Below are 22,668 nucleotides of genomic sequence, written 5' to 3' on the forward strand. Positions count from 1 at the left end.
GATAGATTCAGCAACAGAGCAAAACAGTAAGGCACCATAACTGCACAAAGTTCGCAATAGAAACACAAGGGCATTCAAAGTCAGAGAATCTATTTAACTCATCCATATAAATCCAATGAAGTAAAGGGAAAAGCTTATGAATGAATTCTAAAAATATATCTTAACCTTAGCAACCTAGCAACCTTTTCTAACAAGACCTTTGAACAAAACAGGAGGAAACAACTTCATGCAAATACTTAAATGTTGCAGCATCAGAAGCATTGCAACCGAAGCCAGGAACAAGATGGGTCCTCCTATCACCACTCGCGAGGGGCACTGTCCTGGGTCTAACAACTGCAGCAAAACGAAAACATTAAAACCCCGACATGCATAAATACAGTGCTCCCTCCTGTGCTCATGTTGCGCGTGTACACCTAGAATATTCTCACACTCGTGGTGAAACGGCTCGAATTAGTGAGAAAATTAATAACATGGCTGGATAAACCAGACATAGCAGTCTGGAGTTTTCTCTCCTCTCACCGTCAGTCCCTGGAAACCGAAACAGAAGAATACTCTCTTGCACACACACACACAGACACACACACAAACACACACAGATACGCATACATACACAGACACACGCACAGACACACACACAGACACACACACAGACACACACAAACACACACAGACACACACATAGAGACACACACAGACACACAAATACATAGAGACACACACAGACACACACATAGAGACACACACAGACACACAAACACATAGAGACACACACAGACACACGTACAGACACAGACACACACATAGAGATACACACAGACACACACAGACACAGACACACACAGAGACACAGACACACACAGACACACACACAGACACAAGCACACAGACACACAGATATACACATAGACACACACAGACACATACAGACACACAGACACACACAGAGACACACACACAGACACAGACACACACACAGACACATGTACACATACAGACATACGTACAGACACACACATACAGACACACACACAGACACACACAGACGTACACACAGACACATAGACACACAGACACACACAGAGACACAGACACACACAGACACACACGCAGACACACATGCAGACACACATGCAGACACAGAGACACACAGACACACACACAGACACACGCACACAGACACACACAGACACAGACACACACACAGATGCACACACAGACACACACAGACACACACAGACACACACACAGACACACACAGACACACACAGACACACACACAGACACACACAGACACACACAGACACACACACACAGACACACACAGACACACACACAGACACACACAGACACACACAGACACACACACAGACACACACACAGACACACACAGACACACACACACAGACACACACAGACACACACAGACACACACACAGACACACACAGACACACACACAGACACACACAGACACACACAGACACACACACACAGATGCACACAGACACACACACACAGACACACACAGACACACACACAGACACACACAGACACACACACACAGACACACACAGACACACACACAGACGCACACACAGACACACACAGATGCACACACAGACACACGCACAGATGCACACACACTACTTAGGACACATTTCTTGTGAGAGGTGAGGCGCCCGTGAAGAAAAGTGTACCGCACCGTTAAATGGCAAAAGTGCACCCACAAAACGCAGTAAGCTGGAGGTGAGGGTGCACACGCACTGCGCAAAGCTGTCACTCCTCCTAAGTTAACACGCAGTCTGCCGCGTCTCCGCCGGCCCCAGCGTCAGGCCCTGCCGTGAGTCACGGAGGCCCCACGCGGCGGCGGCTTCAGCAAGGGAGCTCCACTCGGCGTTTGCCTTGGAAAACCTGCACGGACGTCATGATGCCAAAATGACAACCGAGTCACCGAAGACGAAGGGCGGGTGGGTCTCATGGGACGTCCTCCCAGGGGAGGGTCACCCCCGGGGTCTGCGCTCACGGGGGGACGGGGGCGAGGGTGGCCCATCTCGCTGCCCCTGGGGGTGCGTGTCCCGGCCCCCGAGGTGCGGCCCAGAGAGTGGCGGCCCAGAGAGCCCTGGCCGGCCGGCCACCCCGGCGCCCTGACCGCGTCCTCAGGACGCCCCGTAGACGGGGCACCGCCGGCTCCGGCCATCGGGGGGGCGTGTGCGGCTGGTGACTCCCAGCCAGGCGGGTGCGGGGAGCCGGGGTGCCGGTCCGGCAGCCGACCTCCGCTCAGATCCGGAACTTTCCGCCTTGGTTGTGCCCGCTGGGAATCGTCCTGCTGCGTTTGTATCTGCAGAGAGAGGATTACACCTAATTAGGCATTGTCACTGCGAGGATTTAATTGCAATCTCGGGATGTTCTGCCTTTCTTGAGCCGCGTGGCAGGTCTTTAATTACCGTCTACTGACTCTGCCGCTTTTGTCAACAGCAAATCAGTCGCTGGCTGCGGCCGCCAGGATGCCGTCCCCGAGCACCAAGCCACCTTGGCCTCCTGGGGGGGGGGGGGCGATCGATGTCTGGAAGTCACCTGCCGCCTTCCCCTGGAGGTCACGTCCCTTAATTCACTGAATAATTAGATCTCCATAAAAATCAAAAGAGCCCCTCTGAGGAGGGACAGCCTTTCTCTCCCATTCGCTGTCCCGCACACCTCGGCCGGCCGTCTTTATGGATGGCTGTTTGTACTTTAATGAAAGGGAGCCAATTAGCTACAAACTGATTGCTAAGAACATAATCAGGGTCATTTCTTCGCAACAAATCAATCAACAAAATGCTAATTACGGATGGTCCTTTAGACTCGGATTAATCTATTAGCAATTAAAGCGAAGTGCAAATCCAGCCTGGATCTTAATTGTAGCCGGAAGGCACGGACGTCTTTTTGTTGACCGATAAGACTCTGCTATTTAGCTTCGCGTGGAAGGAAAAGCCCGTCCGTTGTCTGGAACGTTCTCGAGCCTAATAACGTTTTTAGAGGAGGTCTCTGGAGGCGTGAGTGGGACTCTTTACCTGATTCGTTTATAATCCGATTTGCATTTTTATTGTGCTTGCGAAGGAAGCGTTTTTCCTGAAGCAGAGTAGTGACCCCCCAGGTCTAACCCTCATGGAGCCGGTCTGGTTTCTTCCTTGGACAGAGAATGAATGACAGCCGGGCTGGGGTCAGGCGAAGCGACACAAAGCGGTTGAAGTGGTCAGGGTGTCCCGGGAGGACCTCGCGTGGCCGCGGTGGACGGGCCGGGGCCTCACGGCCTCAGGGACCCTCCTGGCTCCCCAAGTTCACCCCCTGCGTTTTCTGCACAAAACTCGATGTTTTGGTTGGTAATTTCCCATCTCCCGTATGTTGAAAGTCGCACTTTGCAGATGAGGAAACCAGGTCAGGGAGGAGAACTAGCTCCTTGCTTGGGGTCATGTGAGTAGCTGCAGGGGTCACGACTAGGACGGGCGTTAGGGACACAGACGCCACCAGCGCCATGGCAACCGACTAGTCTAGAAGCCAGGCGAGCAGATCCGCCCATGGTACCAGGGCTTGTGGAGGGCAGGACAGCTCCCGTCCCCAGGAAGGGGGCACAGGGGCTCCCAGGGCGTCCGTGTGCTGGGAGCCGACCCCGGCGGCAGGTGTGGCAGCCACGGCCACTGGGAGTCCACGGGGCCCCTCCGCAGAGGAGCTTTGGTCACCTCCTGGACCACGCTGGCTTTTTGTTGTTGGTGGTGGTTGCGGTTGTTTTGTGCGTGGTTGCTTTGCGTGTTCAGCAACTGGGCTCAAGTCTTTGCAAGCAGCACCATCGTGGTAGGGAAGGTGCCAGGGAAATGCAAATAGCTCCCTGCCCTTTTGCCAGTTTTCTCCCAGGAAACTAGACTGTTCTTGCGGGGCGCCTGCTGCGTTGAGGGCGTTCTGCCAGGCGGGGTGCGGAGGGGCCAGCCCAGCCCGGACGGCGCCGCGGGGTCTGTAAGACGCCAGCGACAGACCCAGGTTCCCGGGGGGCGGGGAACTGGCAGGTGAGACAGAGCATGAGAAAGAGCCCAGCTCAGGGAGGCGGCCGGGGCGGGTTCGCCACCCCCTGCCCCTCCTCTCAGCTCCCGTCTGCCTGCGAGGATAGTCGTGGTGTCAGCAGCAGCTCGGAGGACCCTCTGCGGTGGGAACAGTGCCAGGGGCTGCCCGCGTCAGCTGGCTCCCAGCTCCCCAGCAGCCCCGGCTCCCAGGGGGCCCCACGCCCGGCCCAGGGGGCTGGCACGGACCTGGGGGCGCAGGGACCAGCTCCTCCCGGTCGAGAGCCGTGAGCTGCAGAACCAGCCCGCCGTCGGCTGCACCCCGGCCCCGGCCACACGGAGCAACACCGGGTGAGGCTCAGAGCCTCGGAGACGCCCACCCGCGGGCGCCCAGGGAAGGCCTGGCGCCCCGTTCAGATCCGAGACCCCTGGTGTCGGGAGACCCAGAGAGATGCATTCCCGGTCCCGGCCGTCAGCGTTCGCCTCCTGCAAGCTCACGGGCACTCCCCCTGGCGGGGCAGGCCTGGCGACTTTGCGTCCGGGCAAGGCGAGTGGACAGCGGCCGCAGGTCGGAGGCGGGGAGATGGGCGGCCGCGGAGGAGGCTGGACTCGTATTTCGGATACGGAGAGCACTGCAGTCTGCACGCCTGAGCAAGGCGTGGCCGAGGGCCAGGAAATGGGCAGAGCCGGCCCTACGACCCCCAGGGCCTGGCCAGGAGCCGCGTCCCGCCATGTTTCCTGGGCCCAGCGTGGAGGGACACGCCCGGCTGGCGCCAGGTCCCGGTGAGGGGCAGGCAGGGGCTCAGGTTCTCTCCCCCCACCCCACTCAGGCTTGAAGGAAAAACGAAATAGAATCCCCCAGTGACAACACACCTCCCTGTGCCCTCTTCCGAGGCCTTTTGTTTTCCTGGGGATTTTCCGCAGTAGGTTTTTACCGCTCGGCGTTCATTCCAAACCTGCGGTTGCCGGCTGGTCCCGGGTGGTTCTGGAGTCGGGCCCTGCCGCTCCCGCGCTGACCCGCTTGGGGCACCCTCGTCCCACGGGGAATGTGGAGTGCTGGGTGGCTCCGGCTGCAGCCTTGGGCCGGCTCTGGATGACCGGCCGGCTCTGCTGTGTGCTGCTAGAGGTCAAAGGGGTCACCGGCCACGCTGGACGCTGCCCGCTTGGCCTCGAGAACGGCTGGGGTCTGGCAGGCGGATGACGGGTGATTGCAGACCCGTCCTCCTCACCTGCGTGGTGCACGCCTCGGCCTCACTCGCCCAGGGATCAGAGGTCGTGGACCTGCTTTCGTTATATATATGTAGAAAAATATATAGAAATATATGTAAAAATATATTCAAAATATATAGAAAAAACTAGCCTGTGGTCCCAGCTACTCCGGAGGCTGAGGCAAGAGGATTGCTTGAGCCCAGGAGACTGAGGTTGCTGTGAGCGAGGCTGACGCCACGGCACTCACTCTAGCCTGGGCAACAAAGCAAGACTCTGTCTCAAGAAAAAAAGAAAATGGAATGTCATCGGGAGAGAGACTCGCCACTGCGGGGGAAAGAGCCGCAGATGGGCGGTGGGGGTTGAGGGGGGACAAGGCAGCCGTCCCTTGGGCACCAGGAAATCCTGCAGGGAGGGTAGGAAGGCCCCATAGGACCAGAGAGGGGACAGCCCCACGCTCTCCTCTCCTCGAGCGACCCAACGCTGACTTTCCAACGGAGCCAGCTACGAGCACAGAGCACGGGTGTGGCGGATGTCAGGCTGTGAACCGGGCGGGAGGGTGGGCTGCCGGGTTGTCATTTCGCGTGCAAAACTATCCGGGTGCATACAGTTGTCATCCATCACAGACTCGCCGGAAGCTTCCCCCCCCACCCCCGGCAGCTTCGAGGAGGGGGCCCCCGGGCCTGAACTGGGGGAGGGAACGTGTCTCACGGAATCTAATCAGTTTCCCTTTCCTACCTCTGACAAGCGCCCACATTGGACGTGTACTCGGCGAGTCTGTCCCTCTGGTGTGGGGCGGGGGAGGGGCTGGCCCGGACTGGGGAGCCACATCTGCGTCCCCCTCCCAGCACGAGGTCCCTCTATGACCACGGCTGTGGACTGGCTCACGGGGACAGTTCACCAGGAAGACTCGGAGAGACAGGCCTGGGGGCCGGGGGGTGGCGGGGAGGGGTCCTGATACCTTCTTCCTCCGGCGAAGCCCCTTCCTTAGCCCTGGACGCAGGGGCAGGCGGCCCCAGCCGGGGATGAGAGGGGCCTTCTGTGCATGGAGGGCAGGTGATTATCTCCCGTCTCCTCCCTGCCCCCGCCCCAGTCTTTCATCCACTTAGACAGTGCAGAGCGTGGGGCTGTCCCCTCTCTGGTCCTATGGGGCCTTCCTACCCTCCCTGCAGGATCTCCTGGTGCCCAAGGGACAGCTGCCTTGTCCCCCCTCAACCCCCACCGGCTGTCTGCGGCTCCTTCCCCTGCAGTGGTGAGTATCTCTCCCAATGACAATTCATTTTCTTTTTTTCTTGAGACAGAGTCTCACTCTGTTCCCCGGGCTAGAGTGAGTGCTGTGGCATCAGCCTCGCTCACAGCAACCTCCAACTCCTGGGCTCCAGCGATCCTCCTGCCTCAGTCTTCTGAGTACCTGGGACCACAGGCGTGTGCCACCATGCCTGGCTAATTTTTTTCTATACATTTTTAGTTGTCCAGCTAATTTCTTTCTATTTCTAGTAGAGACAGGGTCTCGCTCTTGCTCAGGCTGGTCTCAAACTCCTGACCTCAAGCGATCTGCCCGCCTCGGCCTCCCAGAGTGCTAGGATGATGGGCGTGAGCCACCACGCCCGGCCCACATTTCGTTTTCTTAAATGACCAGAGGCCTCTGCAGTGGAGGGGGCGGGTCTCCACCGAGTGGGGGCGTCCCCAGTCCTGCCCAGGGCTGCGCCTCGGGTCACCTGCTGTCCCTGCCGCCACCGGACCCCAGGATCAGCTGACCAACGGACTTCTGCCCGCGGCTGTGGGAGGTGCCGGGCAGCAGGCGGTTCTCACCCGGAACCTCAGATGAGCCATGAGAGGAACCGCTGAGGCAGCACAGCCCTGCGGCCCCCAGAGAAGGAAGCCCGGCCGGCTGTGCGGAGGAGACGTGTTCGGAGTGTTCTAGAAGCCGAGTGGCGAGCACCAGGCCACCTCTGAGCCGGGGATGCAGATCTCAGTTCTGGGCAGTGTCGGGGTCCCGGGCAGAGACTGGGGTGGGGGTGGGCGGTGGCTGAGAAGTGGGTCTGGGGTCCCTGCAGGTCCCTGGCTGAGTCAACTGAAATAAGATCTAAGTAAGAGGAGATACACGTTCGGCATTTGTGTGGGTTCAGAGGCTGAATGTTTGTGAGATAACTATTCTTTCCCAATTTATTTGTCCCAGTGGCCTTTTTTAAAAAAATAGAAATCAGACCAGGCGCGGTGGCTCACGCCTGTAATCCTAGCACTCTGGGAGGGTGAGGTGGGAGGGTCAGTTGAGGTCCAGAGTTCAAGACCAGCCTGAGCAAGAATGAGACCCTAATCTCTACTAAAAAAAGAAAAATTAGCTGGCAAAATTAAATTAAAATTATAAAATATATATATATATATAGAGAGAGAGAGAGAGAGAGAAGAAAATAGAAATCAACAAGATGGTACTAAAAGATTTGTGGCAATGCCAAGCCAAGGGTCTCAAATTACCAAACGCTTTTGGAAAAGGAGGGTCATTTGGACATTTAACTGTATTTTTTACTAACATTTTGAAAGTTCTTCTTTTTCATTCTAGGATGTAAGGTGCCTGAAACCACTCTGAGCGGGTGGCGGGAGGCAGAGAGGCGATTCATCAGGGCCGGGTTCTGTGTTGTTGGGAGGCCGGAACTGAAGTCTCGGTGTGGGACACGGCGACCACGGCGACCACGGCTCACGAGGCCACGGGTCGGCGTGGAAGCGGCTCACGTGGGCGCGTTGGAGCATTTCCGTGTCTGATGAGCTTCGTGAATCCAAGTCGGCAGGTGGGGTGAGAAAGAAATAAGGGACCTTGATACTGTATTTTTTTTCACTTGTTCTCCCAGAGAGAATTAAAGTAAAAGCTTAGCATGAATGTATTTTTTCCCAAGAGGAATGGAGACAGAAACCTACTCACTCTCTGCGGGGGAATCGATCGTCCTCAGTTCAGAGAGCCCGAGAACTCTCGGAAGTTCCAAAGCCACGGAAGCAGCTCTTTCAGTGTCTACACCTGCTTATTTTTAACTTTTTCTTGAGACCATTCAGAAAATAGTCAAACTAGACTAAGTAGCAGCCTCAGAAAGATGAAGTAAGTATTTCTAACAAATGATTTAGACAACTATTTTGTCCTTATTTAAAAACCCAAATTTCACATTTTCTTTTCTTTTTTCTTTTTTTTTTTTTGCTTCTGTGTTAGGTGAAGATCCAAAGAAACTGTTTCCTTTACGTGAGCGCGGCTGTGAGGAAGAGATATTTCTATGCACGACGGGTGGGGAAGTGAACTGGAGCAAACCTTGAAAGGCCAATTTAACAGAATGAATCGAAAGTTAAAAATGACACACTGAGCAACACGCGTTTGAAGCTCACTGTCTCCCTTCCATGGAAGCAGAACCTCCCCCTTCACGTGGTCGCCGGGCCTGTCGTGCACTCGGGGTGGCGGTGTGTGCGTCAGAGAGTCCGGACTCCAGCACACGCCCCCGTCCGAGCGGCAAGGGGTCCACTGAGGCACGGGGACACCTGGCGATGGTCAGTCCCGGTGGCCTCCCTGTGCTAGGTCCAGGCTGGGCCCGTCCACGGCACGTTGCTGGTTGGACCTGGGAGGTAGCCGTTGTGCTGTGTCATCGTTTCGACGCGTTCATGCACAGGAAAAGCCCGGAATGACGTGTGCTTGAACATGAACTCTGACCTTTGGCCTTCGTATCTTCTGAGCTGCAAGATCTCCCACCAGGAAACCTGCCGCCAGCTCACCTGTGCCGGCGTCCCGACATGCCATCGCTCCCCCTACCTCCCCCTGCACCCCGCGGAGCCCCGGGCCGTCCCCTCCCAGCTGGGGCAGCCCGTGGCAGGGAAGTCAGGCCGCGGCGGGGCCGTGTGGGGGTCTCTGCCCGGGCAGGTGGTTTCTCCTCTGAAGAAGAACTCGCCGTCAAACGCAGGCCAATTGGCCCGGCCCCGGCGGGGGACCACGGACGCTCGCCCTGGGGACAGCTGCTGCCGGCTTCCATCCTTCCTGCGTGGAGACGCAGGCCCAGCCCCTTCCCAGCCCCGCTCTGTGTGGGCCACGGCGGCGACAGGGATAGTTGCCACCTTGCACGTCCTGCGCAGGAGTCTGCCCCAGCGCCGCGGCTGCCCTGCCCCGCCCCGGCGCCGCACGGGGTTGAAAAGCCTCCCCGCTTTGCTGCCGCCGCCGTGGGGATTCAGGTGAGCAGCTGCGGTTGCCGGAGAGTTCTGAGCACAACACTTACCGCCCCTGCTGCCGTTTCATGGGCCATTAGCAATTTGCTAATATTGTTTTAGCTTGCAAATTAGCGCGGGCCCGTGGCGGAGGGGAAGGCTGCGTGGCTGTCATCAATCAGATGGAAATTCTTCATGCATGGGATGAAGAACGATTTCTCTAGCCTTTGAGGCTCAGGCAGTAATTGCTGTGACCAAAGCGGGGCGGGGGGCTGGGGTGGGAAGGAGGGGTCCTCACAGGGTCCGTCAGCCGTTCTGATGACTTCATTTCTCCATGCCCAAGAAGGAGACCGGGAAGACGCCGAGCAGTGGGAACTCGGTTTTCTCCGTGAGCCATCAAAGGACAATCTGGAGGGGCCCTGGCTGACGTAGGGGCTTCCGGGAGGCAGCGGGGAGAGGTGGCTCCTGGTGACAGTGGCTTCCGGCACCGGGGACCTCACAGCTATCTCCCAGATCCTGCCCCGGACGCCCACCTGGACAGGCTCCACAGCTGGTCCCGCTAACGGCAGACCCTTGGCCTCGTTTGCTGGGAACCTTGTTCTCTCTCCCTCACACTGCCTGGCTTCGAGCACCAGCCTTTTTCCCCGCTCGGCGTGCGTGTGAGAGACCCTCGTGAAATGTCTTCTCCGAGCTTGATCTGCGTTTGCCTTGGAAAGCGGTTCAGAGAGAGGGTCGAGAGACAGGCGGCCGAGGGTTCCATCCTGCCTCTGCCTTATTGCCACTAAACATCCCATAGTGAGTAGCACGTAATCCCACCTGGGGGTGCAGGACCTCCCAAAGGCTCCAGCAATAAACCCGCAGCCCTCGAACACCGGCTCAAGGCTCCAAAACTGGCTCAGCGTTTGAGGATAACGCAAGCGCTAACTCACGTGGCGTCCCAGTCCCCCCCTGTCACGCAGGTCCGACTGTCATTACACCCTGTCACGGGCTCAGTGGTGTCCCCAGATTCCTAAGTTACAGCCCTAACCCTCAGGCCCTCAGAACGTCACTGCATTTGGACACGGGACCTTTAAAAAGTGGTTAGGTTACAACGAGTCCCTTAGAGTGGGGCCTAATCGGGTAGGACGGGCATCCTTGCAAGAGGAGGTTGGGACACCCAGGGGGACTCAGGTGCGCCCACAGAAGGCAGACTGAGAGGGGACGCGGGGAGAAGATGAGGGGACGCCGTCGACAGCCACGAAGAGCGTACTCGGGAGGAGCCAGCCCTGCCCACGCCTGGATCTTGGACTTCCGGCCCCCAGGACTGTTGGGAAATCAGTGTCTGTGTTCTGGCCGCCGGGGCTGCGGCGTTGTCATGGCAGCCGGGGCAGAGCGATGCCCTTACGCTCACGTGAGGACACAGAGAGTCCCAGAGGCTGAGCCTGGGCAGCCGCGCGTGGGGTGCAGCTCAGAGCCCCCCCGCCCCAGGGCCAGCCCCTTCCCCAGCGGGAACATGTAACATTCAAACAGGGTGTTGACGTCAAGCTCATGCATGCCGGACAAAGCTCTGGGGCCAGCGTCACCCCAGGACCGCTGTCCCATCTCCCGAGATCCGGCCGGAGCTGGGGGGCCGGTCGTCCCCCTGGGCTCGGTCCACACAGCGGCCAGAGTCCCGCCGTCCCTTGGCGAGGGCCCGGCCCTTCCCTGCGGCGCAGAGACAGGTCTGCGCTCCCAGCCGGGCCTCTGTGTTCCCTCACTGGTACGCGACCCGTGGTCCTTTTCTCAAGCTCGAAGTTGCAGACGCACATTTCCGTGGGTTTCCGTGGGTTTCCGTGGCCGTGGTTTCCACAGGGGAGGCAGTGTGGACCCCATCTGACACGTGGGGGCGCTTGGTGGAGATGCTCAATTAAACCCGCCGTGCGTTCGGATTGTGGTCAGCCCTGACGGCTCACGGAAGTCCCCCCCCCCGTCACCCTCCCCGCGTGGGCCGTGGCTGTCTCGTGGCCTTGCCAGCCAGGCTGGAGGGAGGCGGCTCGGCATGTTCAACCTCTGCCAGGTTACGTGGCAAATAAACATTTATTGTTATTTCCTTTTTGTCTTCGCTTTGTGCCATGGAGGTTGATTCCCTTTCCTTGGGTGTTTACTCTTGTTTTTTTTTTTTTTTTTTCCCTTCTGCTATCTGCCTATTTATAGATTCAGCCCATTTATTCTCCCACTCGGGGTGTTTGTGTTGACTTTAAGAAATTTCCTATTTTGTAGATACGAATTCCTTGGTATATAGAATGCAAAACGTTTGCTATAGCTTGCAATTTATGCGTTTGTCTTCTTTGTGCTGCTTTTAACACTTTTATAGAGTCGATTTGTTCTTTTTTTATGGTCTGGATTAAGGGCTTTGAAAAATAATAAAAAAAAACTTTTGTGCAAAAAAAATATAAGATAATACTCTGTATTTTATTTTGGTTCTTTTCCCCCCCTCCAAGTCATTAACTATTGGGAATTTAATTTGTCTTAAGCAGATTTTTTTTTTTTTACCCCAAATGCTTAACTGGTTGGCCAGTACCATTTAATGAATAACCCATTTTTAAGACTATGCTTTAAAATAATGCCCTTTTAAGTTAGACTAGGCAGGTCCTGTTTTAGTCAATCATTCGTTTGGCAAAACAAAGGGCGGCGGCTGCTCTCAGTTCAGAGAAGAAATAAATATTTGCCGAACGCCTGCTGGTGGTGAGCAGGACCTGCCTGAGTCACCCACCAGCCGGGGACGTGGCGGGACTCCGCCGGGACCCTGGGCTTGGCGGGAGCCCGCGGGGCTGCAGTCCGGAAGGCTCTCTGCTGCCCACATCCCTGCAAGCTCTCCTCCGGTTTTACATTGCACCGTCTGGGGGATGGTCACGCTTGAAGCTCTGACTTGAGGGGGCAGGGGGAGCAAGGGCAATATGTGTAACCTTAAAATGTGTACCCCTATAACATGCTGAAATTAAAAAAAAAATTATATATATGTAACATATAATGTGTGTGAATATATATATAATGAATGGAATAGTATTCAGTAACTATGTAATTATTACATACACTATCTACTAGGGAGATACTATCTGTGAGAATATTATATATGATATTATATGCATAAGAACGTTACATGTCAGACAGCTAATACATTATATTATAATAATACATTAAGTGTAACATATATAAACTACATGCAATATATTACCTATTTATAGTTATGCACATAATACTTATAAATATTAGTATTAATTGTGTATATATATTCATGCAAAATGTATGACAAATAGTGTCTCCCTTGTAGAGTTGCTCTGGGGGTTAAAAGCAAACACACAGGACAGCTGAGGACCTGGCTGGGGTGCGGCAGTGAGCAAGTGGCAGGTGTCACGAGGTCGTGTGGTCACAAGTGGCTGACCAGGCAATGGGGGGAGCAGGCGGAGACACCTCGGGGCGCTCTGGGGTCTGGGGGGCTTGTGGCCATCACAGGGCAGATGGAATTGCAAGACCCAGTGGGAGCCAGGGAGGGCAAGGGGCCTGGGTGAAGGGGGTCCCGGCGCAGGAGAGCAGGGGGCTCGCCGGCCCAAGGTTCGGGACATCCAGCTCAGGTTTAGCTGGGGGTGGGGGAGCAGGGCAGGGGCGAGGAGGGCCGAGGGTTGATGCTGTCTGTCAGCTCCCTGTTGTCGATAATAACGATCGAAGTTAGAAAGCCGCCAAACCTAAGTAAAACTGACAGTGGCTAAAACCGAACATTGATTAAAGATTGATGGGCGAATGCATTGTGCGGGAAGAATAAATTAGAGATGTATAATTTAATACCCTCAAATTGGACTTTATTGATACAGTTGCCTCAGAAGTCCCCAAAGGCAAAAACTGAAATCAGGAAGATTGACGTGGCTGAAAGAGCTACTAATCACACCATCATGAAAAATAAAAATGTGAAATGTGGGATCCCTGTGGGAATTTGTCGATAAAATGGAACCAAAAGCAAAAATATTGGGAATATTGTCTTGTTTGCCCTTGTTTGGTCAGAGAATTAAATTGGTTTGATATAAATTTATAAAAATATAAACTTTATAATATAAAATATAATAAAAATATAATAAAATATTTTAAAATATAAAATATGTAAACTATTTTATAATATAAAATATAATAAAAATTTATAAAATAAAAAATTCCAACTCAGGGAATGATGGTCAGATTTGACGAGAATCTGGTTAAAGTGTTTGCACTGCAGAGTCACTCCTGGTGACCCGGCTGGTTCCGGGCTGCAGCAGGGACCTTCTTGTGCTACAGAGGGAGACATGGTTTCAGACATGGGGACTGTCCTGAGGGCATGTCCCCATGCCAAACCTGGGGCAATTTAAGCACAGAAATAGTTGAGGAATAGTCGATGACAGGGAGCAGGCAGTTGCTGAACGGCAGGACCCAGGCGTTCTCCTGGTGACAGATCTGTCAGTGCAGGGCTTGCGGTCGTGGGAAAGTCCCTCCCTATTGTGGGAAAGTCCCTCTGTAGAGCGGGATGCTGGCGGAGCACATGGCACTTTGCAACTGCCAGAGACACCTGGTGTGGCAGGAATGACCAGCAGATGCTATGTTTAGAGGACAGATTTTTTGCTTTGTTGTTTTTCACTTTTTATGTTGACGTAATTTCAGGCTTGCCAGAAAGGTGCAATGCTTCATCCAAGGATTCTCCCCTGTCTCCCCTAAATGCTCACATTTTACATATTAAAATAATGAAAACTGGTTAGGTGTGGTGGCTCATGCCTGTCATCCTTGCACTCTGGGAGGCCAAGGAGGGCTGATTGCTCAAGGTCAGGAGTTCAAGACCAGCCAGAGCAAGAGTGAGACCCCATTTCTACTAAAAATAGAAAGAAATTAATTGGCCAACTAAGAATATATAGAAAAAATTAGCTGGGCATGGTGCATGCCTGTAGTCCCATCTTCTTGGGAGGCTGACGCAGGAGGATCGCTTGAGCCCAGGAGTTTGAGGTTGCTGTGAGCTAGGCTGATGCCAAGGCACTCTAGCCCAGGCAACAGAGTGAGACTCTGTCTTAAAAAAAAAAAATCAAAACCTGGATACAATACTATTAACTAATCTACAGATTTTATTCAAACATCATAGTTGTCTTACTGCCGTCCTTTTTCCTTTCAGGATTCAATCCAATACCCAGAGTGCAGATAGCTGTCCTGTCTCTTTCATATCCACTGAGGTGTTCAACTGCTAGAGTGGATATATATAAATAATGTTGGTTTTGTGTGCGTATTTTGTGACCATCCATGGTTGTGTTTACTAGTTAATTTTACTGAGATTGCCAGTGCACGACGGTTGCACAGTCTTCATCTCGTGTGGGGGTTTTTATTATTTTGTGGCCGTGCATGGCCTACGGTTTAGTGTATAACAACAGTGTGAGCACAGACTATCCTCTTACTCCTGCTTTAATGGAAATGCTACATTTTAGTTTTAAGGTTGATACTGACTGGTGGTTTGCAAAACATGTGTTTTATTGCATTGAGAAATGATCATTACATTTTTACTTAATCAAAATTTTTCATTAAAAATGGGAAATGATTTTATCAAGCATCCAAGTCCAGGCCGTCTCACTTGGCTGGAGATCTAGGGGACTGGACTTGGGGCTGCCACGTGGGCCCCCCTGGGTGGGTTCGTGGGAACATTGGGAAAAAGAGAGCTCGAGAGATCTAAGCTAAAAACTGTGTACAAGCCTCTCTTGAGTTGTTGGGTTGTATTCCAACCTGTTCATGTGCATGACAGGATTCCAGAGATCCCAGAAGGATACAGCCTCTGGAAGGACAAACAACCGATCAAAACTTTATCAGGTATTTGTTGCCAGGGACGCAGGGGCTAGAGGTCAAGCTGTGCCAATGTAGAGGTGACCCCAGCTTTTGGCTGACAGCCGTGAATGGCTTGGCTCAGGGTAAAAGGGAAAGCTGAATTAGGCCAGCCAGACAAAGGCCTAGGACAAAACCCTAGCAGGATCACAATGCTTGCCTGTTACTGTATCTGTTGGCCACAGGGCAACTTTTTTTTTTTTTTTTTGAGACAGGGTCTCACTCTGTTGCCCGGGCTAGAGTGAGTGCTGTGGCATCCGCCTAGCTCACAGCAGCCTCAAATTCTTGGGCTCAAGTGATCCTCCTGCCTCAGCCTCCCAAGTAGCTGGGACTACAGGCATGCGCCACCATGCCCAGCTAATTTTTTTCTATGTATATTTAGTCATCTAGCTAATTTCTTTCTATTTTTAGTAGAGGCGGGGTCTGGCTCTTGCTCAGGCTGGTCTCGATCTCCTGAGCTCAAAGGATCCTCCCACCTTGGCCTCCCAGCGTGCTTGGATTACCGGCGTGAGCCACCCCGTGCCCGGCCGATAACTTAATTCTCTTCGGTGGAAGCTAGCTTGATCCGATGCCTGTTAAACATTTTTCCTGCAGTATTTAGCCATTCAATCAAAACCCATAAGGCTTACTAAATAAAAAGTTCATAAACAAATAACCAAAATCAAGAGGAAAACAAAAAGACAATGGAAATTGGTGATTTAGATATGGAAGTGAACAGATAGAGACTTGAACTATGAATAATATGTTCACAATGTAGAAAAAGGGTGGAGGCATTCGAAGGGGACCTAAGTCTATTAGGAAAGTCAGATGGAGATGGCATACACGTAGAACAGAGGGCTGGCAGACCGTAGGGCAAGGCGTGAGGGGTTATTCTTACTGAAACCAAAGAGGAAACATTTGAAACGCGCTGAAAGCGTGTTGGAGACACACAGGTGACCGTGAACACGTGACGCGTGGGGACAGGGTCTTACTCGGGGAGGGGGCAGGGGGCAGAAGCAGAAGCGATAGATGCTCGTTTGAGGAGCAGTTCCCAGGCATTGTCCAAACCGGCCGAAGACTCAAACCGAACATTCGAAAAGCTCTGCGATCCTTAAGCAGGATAGCTAACAAAGAAATCCACAACTAAGCACGCCGGAGTCAGACTGCGGAAAACTGGGGTTGGGTTTTGCAGATATCAGACAAAGTGGACTTTGAGGAAAAAAATAGGAACTAGCAATAAAAGCAACATTTCATAATAACAGGAGGCCAAACAAGAGGAAGGATGACGACGATTATAAACTTGTAGGCGTTTACAGTCTATCAGTGTGCAGAGAGAAACAGACGAGCCCGCCGTCGTATATAGATCTTCTCGCTCCTCTCTCGGTGGCCGACAGGAGGAAGAAGGGAATCGGGGAGGGCATTGGGGTGACACGGTTAACACGTGGTGCCTAGCAGGGACGTAGGGCCGTGACACCGGGCGGAAGTCAGAGCAGACTCTGACCACCGGGGGTTCCGGGGAGACCAACAGCAGAAAATTGCACCGTCTCTGCGGCGTCTGAAAACTCGTATGTAACCCATGGGCCACAGAGGAAGTGACAAAACCCGTCAGTGCTTGGAATGACAGTGACCGCTCAGCCCATCCCTGGGCCCAGCCTCTTCTCTGTGCAGAGGTATTGGGGGGCTTTTGCAAAATCCCCTCCCCCTCCTCCCTGTCTCCCCCCCCCCCATCCCGTCACGCTCCCACGGAGTCCCGTGGGCCGAGGTGGACCAGTGGTCCGGATCCTTCCGGCTGAGCCAGGGGCCTCCCTCTGTCTCCAGTCCCGGCCCGCCGCGGCTGGGTTTCCGGCGATTGGCACGTGATGCTGCTGTTCCCTTCCCTTCTAACGCACTATTTTAGGGAGAACTATTTTAAGAACTGTCTTCTCTGCATGTTAATCGGGAAGCAGACGGCAGGTGCGGCCCGTCCGTGCACTTGGTTGGCGCTTGGAGCCCGCCTAGGGTGGGCTCTCCCGGCCCCTGGAGCGCTGCAGAGGCCCCTGGGACCCGGGCCCCACTTCCCACGCCCTGTACCCACCGTCCACACACCTTTGTGAGCACAGGTGGGTTCACGCTGCAGCCTCGGGGGCAGCTGTCTCGGTGTTCTTGCAATAAACTCTGCACCCCTGACCCCGGTCCCCATTGCCGCTCGACCCGGCCTCCCTCCCTGCCCACCCGCTCCGCTCCTGCCCTTCCCTCCTGGCCGGGGACGGACAAAGCTCTTCCACGCCAGGTGTCCCCACCCATCGGCCCCAGGTGGGCAGATGTCCCCTCTCGAGATGCCCCCCCCCGACACCCACCCTCTGGCCTGGGCGACTCGTGCTTAGAGCTCGCAGCGTTTTGGGTTCTCGCTGTGACGCCTGCTGCTCATTTGGGGCACTCTGCCTGTTGGTCTTCCAGCATCACTCCTCGGCCGCCTGTTGCTGAGGCCGGTCGCGCACACGTGAGACGGTCTCCCTGCGCCGTGCCTCCCGCGGCCTGTCGGTGTTTCCTGTTCCCTCCTTTCTGGCAGGGCGTGCCGTCGCAGGCCTGGCCTTCGGTTCGAGGGCGTTAGGAGGTTTAAGCATGTGAATGACACAGAGTGCAGGGAACACGGCCGGGCGGGAAAACGCGGCTGCATCAGCGGCCGGCACCGTGATCCCGGCCTCGCAGGCTCCGCCCCCCCCACAGACGCCCGTGTGGCCCCGGACCCAGAAACAGGCGTCGAGAGGGTGGCGCTGTCCGAGCTGATTTCCGAAGGCGCGGGTGAGCGGGGCTCCCCGAGACATGGCCCCCACCGGAGCCTCTCCAAGCCCATCTCTGGGCGAAGAGGTGGGGACCCCAGGCCCAGGCAGGAGCCTGCAAGAGCGATGATAGAGTGTGTCCCGTGTCCCGTGCACACCATGGAGGGTGAGCGTGTCCCGTGTCCCGTGCACACCGTGGGGGTGTGAGCGTGTCCCGTGTCCCGTGCACACCGTGGGGGGGTGAGTGTGTCCCGTGTCCTGTGCACACCGTGGGGGGTGAGCGTGTCCCGTGTCCTGTACATACCGTGGGGGGGGTGAGTGTGTCCCATGTCCTGTGCACACCATGGAGGGTGAGCGTGTCCCGTGTCCCATGCACACCGTGGGGGGGTGAGTGTGTCCTGTGTCCCGTGCACACCGTGGGGGGGTGAGTGTGTCCCGTGTCCTGTGCACACCGTGGGGGGTGAGCGTGTCCCGTGTCCTGTACATACCGTGGGGGGGGTGAGTGTGTCCCATGTCCTGTGCACACCATGGAGGGTGAGCGTGTCCCGTGTCCCATGCACACCGTGGGGGGGTGAGTGTGTCCTGTGTCCCGTGCACACCGTGGGGGGGTGAGTGTGTCCCGTGTCCTGTGCACACCGTGGGGGGTGAGCGTGTCCCGTGTCCCATGCACACCGTGGAGGGTGAGGGTGTCCTGTGTCCTGTGCACACCGTGGGGGGTTAGCGTGTTCTGTATCCCATGCACACCACCACACAGGGGTCCCAGACACACTGCTGGAGCCGAATACTTCAGAGTATTCGGAGTCATACTCTGAATCCAAAGACCAAATTCCTCTAAAAAATCCGAAGATACTGCCATTTTCATTATCGTATTGATGAATTCACTTTAACTTCCAATAGTATCAGGGGGTGGGCAGGATGCCGTGGGTCCGGGGACCGGACCTGCGTCCCTCCTCCTGGGCGTGGGGCTGCACAGCCTCAGGCAGGGCTGACGCTCACCGGGCCTCAGTTTCCCCACCTGAGAAATGGAGCGCCCGTGGTGGGGTGTCTCGGGGCTCTCTGGTGGCCGCACGTGAGGGTCCCCGCTCTCAGGTAACGCTGCCGTGCCCGGTGCCGAGGGAGCAGGGGCTCTGGAGTCCCCCGCAGACTGGCTGGCCCGCGGCGGGCGATCCCACCCCGGGTGCTCGCGCCCTCGGCCTCTGCACCACGCCGCACAGCCATCGGTCAAAAAGTAATCACGCGAGTCTGTCCCTTCCACGAGCAGGGGCATTCCTCATCTTCTCGTCTGCTGCGCGTCCTGCCTGCTCCTCCGGCTCCTGCACCGGGCACGTCCCTTCTTGACCGAGAGCTTGGCCACAGCTCCGGGTCTGCTCGCCGTGCCCTGTGGGTGCTGCGTGCCGGGGGCAGGAGGGGCACAGGCCCACTCGTGGGCCCACGCAGGGGAATGAACCTCGGCTCAGTTCGTTTCCTGGGACCTCGGAGCAATGAGCTCTGCCTCAGGGACAGCCGGGCAGTTTGTTTCCTTCTTCTACAGCCAATTATCTTAAAATCAGGCCGTTAAAAATATGAGGGAAGTGTGGGACCTTAAGGACAGAACTCAGAGAACCTGTCTGCATTTTTAACTGCAGGGGTTTTCACTCTGATGTTGAATATTCTGGGTGGGTTTTTCCTACGTTTCCTCGCCTATAAATGCTGACATAAATCCGTCAAGCGGTTCAATTTTCTGCTCTGCTCAAAGAATGACAAAAAAGGTACTCGTTGAGTTTGAGGGATAGCTGAGCTGATAAACGGCAAAATATACGCCCGAAACTGCAGGAAACGAGGCAATCCAGCGGCCGCTGGCCCAGACCGCATCCTCCCGAACTGCGGGACCAGCGGGCGCCGGACTTGCTGGGGCGAGCACGAGGAAGCCACGACCCCACAGCCCGACAACGGGGCAAGTGAGAGTCCTGCATGTTTCATTCATAGCTCAGGCTGTTGAATATTTTAAGGGATCTGTTCTTCCCAAGTTCAATTAAGTCAGCACATCCGGTGCCAGACAAGCCGCCACACAGAACGTATCCCGGCTCCAGCATCCCGTCGCCATGGCTGCCAGTGTGGGTGAGGCTACCCGGGGAGGGTCCCACGAGGAGGCCTTGTCTGGGGGCCGCTGCATACACGTGGGTACACGTTTGCCATGGCTCTTCCAATAGCATGCTTTTCACGGCGCACTGTTTATATACACCGGTGAAACGAATTAAAAAGCTTGTGATGATATTTGAGGAGTGCACTAAACGTGTAAGTATTGCAACATGAGAATCTGTAGTAGCTGTGCGTGTGCAGTCATGGTGTGGGTGTGGGTGAGGTCCCACCAACAGGTCACGTCTGTGGCTTCCTCCCGGCGTGGCGGAGGCTGCGGCAGCCACGGGGAGCGTGGTCTGGACCCCACGCAGAGACAGGGCGGGGCTGCCCGGTGCACCTGTTACCGCCCTTCCCTCCTGCCAGCACCGAGGCACTTTGGGAAAGAACGTCGCTCGAATCTCGGGTTATCTCGGGTAGAATCTGTGGGACTGGCGTTCCCAGAAAATTCCTTAACTTCTCTGTTCAGATGTTCAGTTGATAGATTTTTTTTTTTGTTCTGGTTTTTACATCTCATAAAATAAAATCACTCTCGGTGTGATGTGAAACAGAATTTTGCTTTGACCAATTCGCTCATTTTTTTAAAAAAAATTTTCTTTTTCTATTTGCTCAAAAAAGCAAAGCCAGCCCGTGGCCCCGGGGTCTGCACGTGGCCTCCCTCCCACCCTCCCCCAGCTCCCGGGCGCACGCGGCCACAGACCCCCTGCGTGGTGAGCGTGGCCCCCCCCAGAACCCAGGGGCTGACACCTAACAACGCCCACCGTGACGGCGCTGAGAGATCACGCCGTGGCACTGAGAGGAGGTCAGGCCAGCGTGAGCGGGGTGAGGGTCTCACGGACGAGCCTTTAGCGTGGTTGGCGGCCTGCACCTCTGCCCTTTGCCCCGTGAGGACACAGGCCCCTCTCCGGCGGGGCATGAGGTGACCAGGTGTGTCCTGGAGGCAGAGGCCGACCTCGGACCTGCCGGCACCTTGGTTCGGGGCTTCCCGGAACTGTCCTCTATCAATGGCGCAGTCTCGGGTGTTCTGTCGCAGCAGCGGGGACAGGCTGACGCACCCTCCTTCCTGGGGGTGGGAGACGGGCCACCTGCCACGTGAGCAGCCCAGGTGATCCGGGTGCCAGACCCCACATCACCCCTGGAGTCGGGCTCCGAACCACAGTAGCCGCTCAGAAGCTTGCGGGGTCGCAACTGGGACTTGGATTCGCCGCCCTTCCTCGTAACGGTGGTTTGCCCACCGCCACGCCCACGTGCACCATGCCATGGACGTGGCTGGTCTCCTTCTGACATCTGCTTGTTTTCTGCTTGAATCTTTTTAAATTAAGAAAAATGCTCCAAGGCCGGGCGCGGTGGCTCACGCTTGTAATCCTAGCACTCTGGGAGGCCGAGGCGGGCGGATTGCTCAAGGTCAGGAGTTCGAAACCAGCCTGAGCGAGACCCCGTCTCTACTATAAAAATAGAAAGACATTAATTGGCCATCTAATATATATATATAAAAAATTGGCCGGGCATGGTGGCTCGTGCCTGTAGTCCCAGCAACTCGGGAGGCTGAGGCAGTAGGATTGCTTGAGCCCAGGAGTTTGAGGTTGCTGTGAGCTAGGCTGACGCCACGGCACTCACTCTAGCCTAGGCAAGAAAGCGAGACTCTGTCTCAAAAAAAAAAAAAAAAAAAAAAAAAAAGAAAAATGCTCCTTTCTGCCACTTCTTCCTGGCCTCCTCACTGTACAACGGATTTTCAGTTTTTGCCATAAGTAGTATGACTTACTCTATTTAGAATTCCCTACTTATCTACAAAGTATCTTATGAATTTTTCTACCGATTACCCTTAATTAAAAACAACACGCACTTACAGCTACGCGTCTGTAGCTGCGATGAAACGCAGGGCCTTGCTCTGCGCCACACTCACCTGCAGTGTGCGTCCCTCCCACAGCTGCTGGCCGGCGTGACGGAATCCGGCACTTACACACCCGTTTCTTTTACACCCAGATCGCTGGTATTCGGCTTTCGTTTCAAGACCGAGCTGTGCCAATTGCATTTGGGCTCGACTCCATTTTTCAGCTCGCACACAGGGTGCCCGTGCTCAGGGACAGGCCCCGGGCTACCGCAGAGGATGCTGTCGGTGTCCCCCCCGCCCGCCCGAGATCCGCCTCCGGGGTGGCATGTCCACCCAGCGCAGGGACCGCGGCTGCCCCAGGCTCACGGCTGCCCCTTACTGTGTGGCTCCGCACGGCCCTGGGGCCAGCTCCCCGTGGGGCGGGGCCTGCAGTCCTGAGCCCCTCCTCCCTCCCGCCTCCCTCAGAGCACCTGCCTCAGTGGGTCCCTGTCAGCTGCCCTGGGAGAGCAGCACCCTGCGTCCACAGGGCAGCACCGTCGATGGGGAAGTGAGGTGCAGAGAGGGCGAGTTACCTGCCGAGGCCGGTGCGGAGGTTTGCGTCCCAAAGTTTGCATCTGCTCATCTCTCTCTGCCTGCCTCACTGTCCCCTCTCCATCCTTCACTGTTTCTTCTCCCAGGAATGTGGAGAGTCCACTCTCATCCACCCTCCCTGACCATGCTGATTTTCTGCGACGCCACTCATGCTTT

The sequence above is a fragment of the Microcebus murinus genome, chromosome 10 (assembly GCF_040939455.1).
Source record: "Microcebus murinus isolate Inina chromosome 10, M.murinus_Inina_mat1.0, whole genome shotgun sequence".
NCBI classification, from domain to species: Eukaryota; Metazoa; Chordata; class Mammalia; order Primates; family Cheirogaleidae; genus Microcebus; species Microcebus murinus.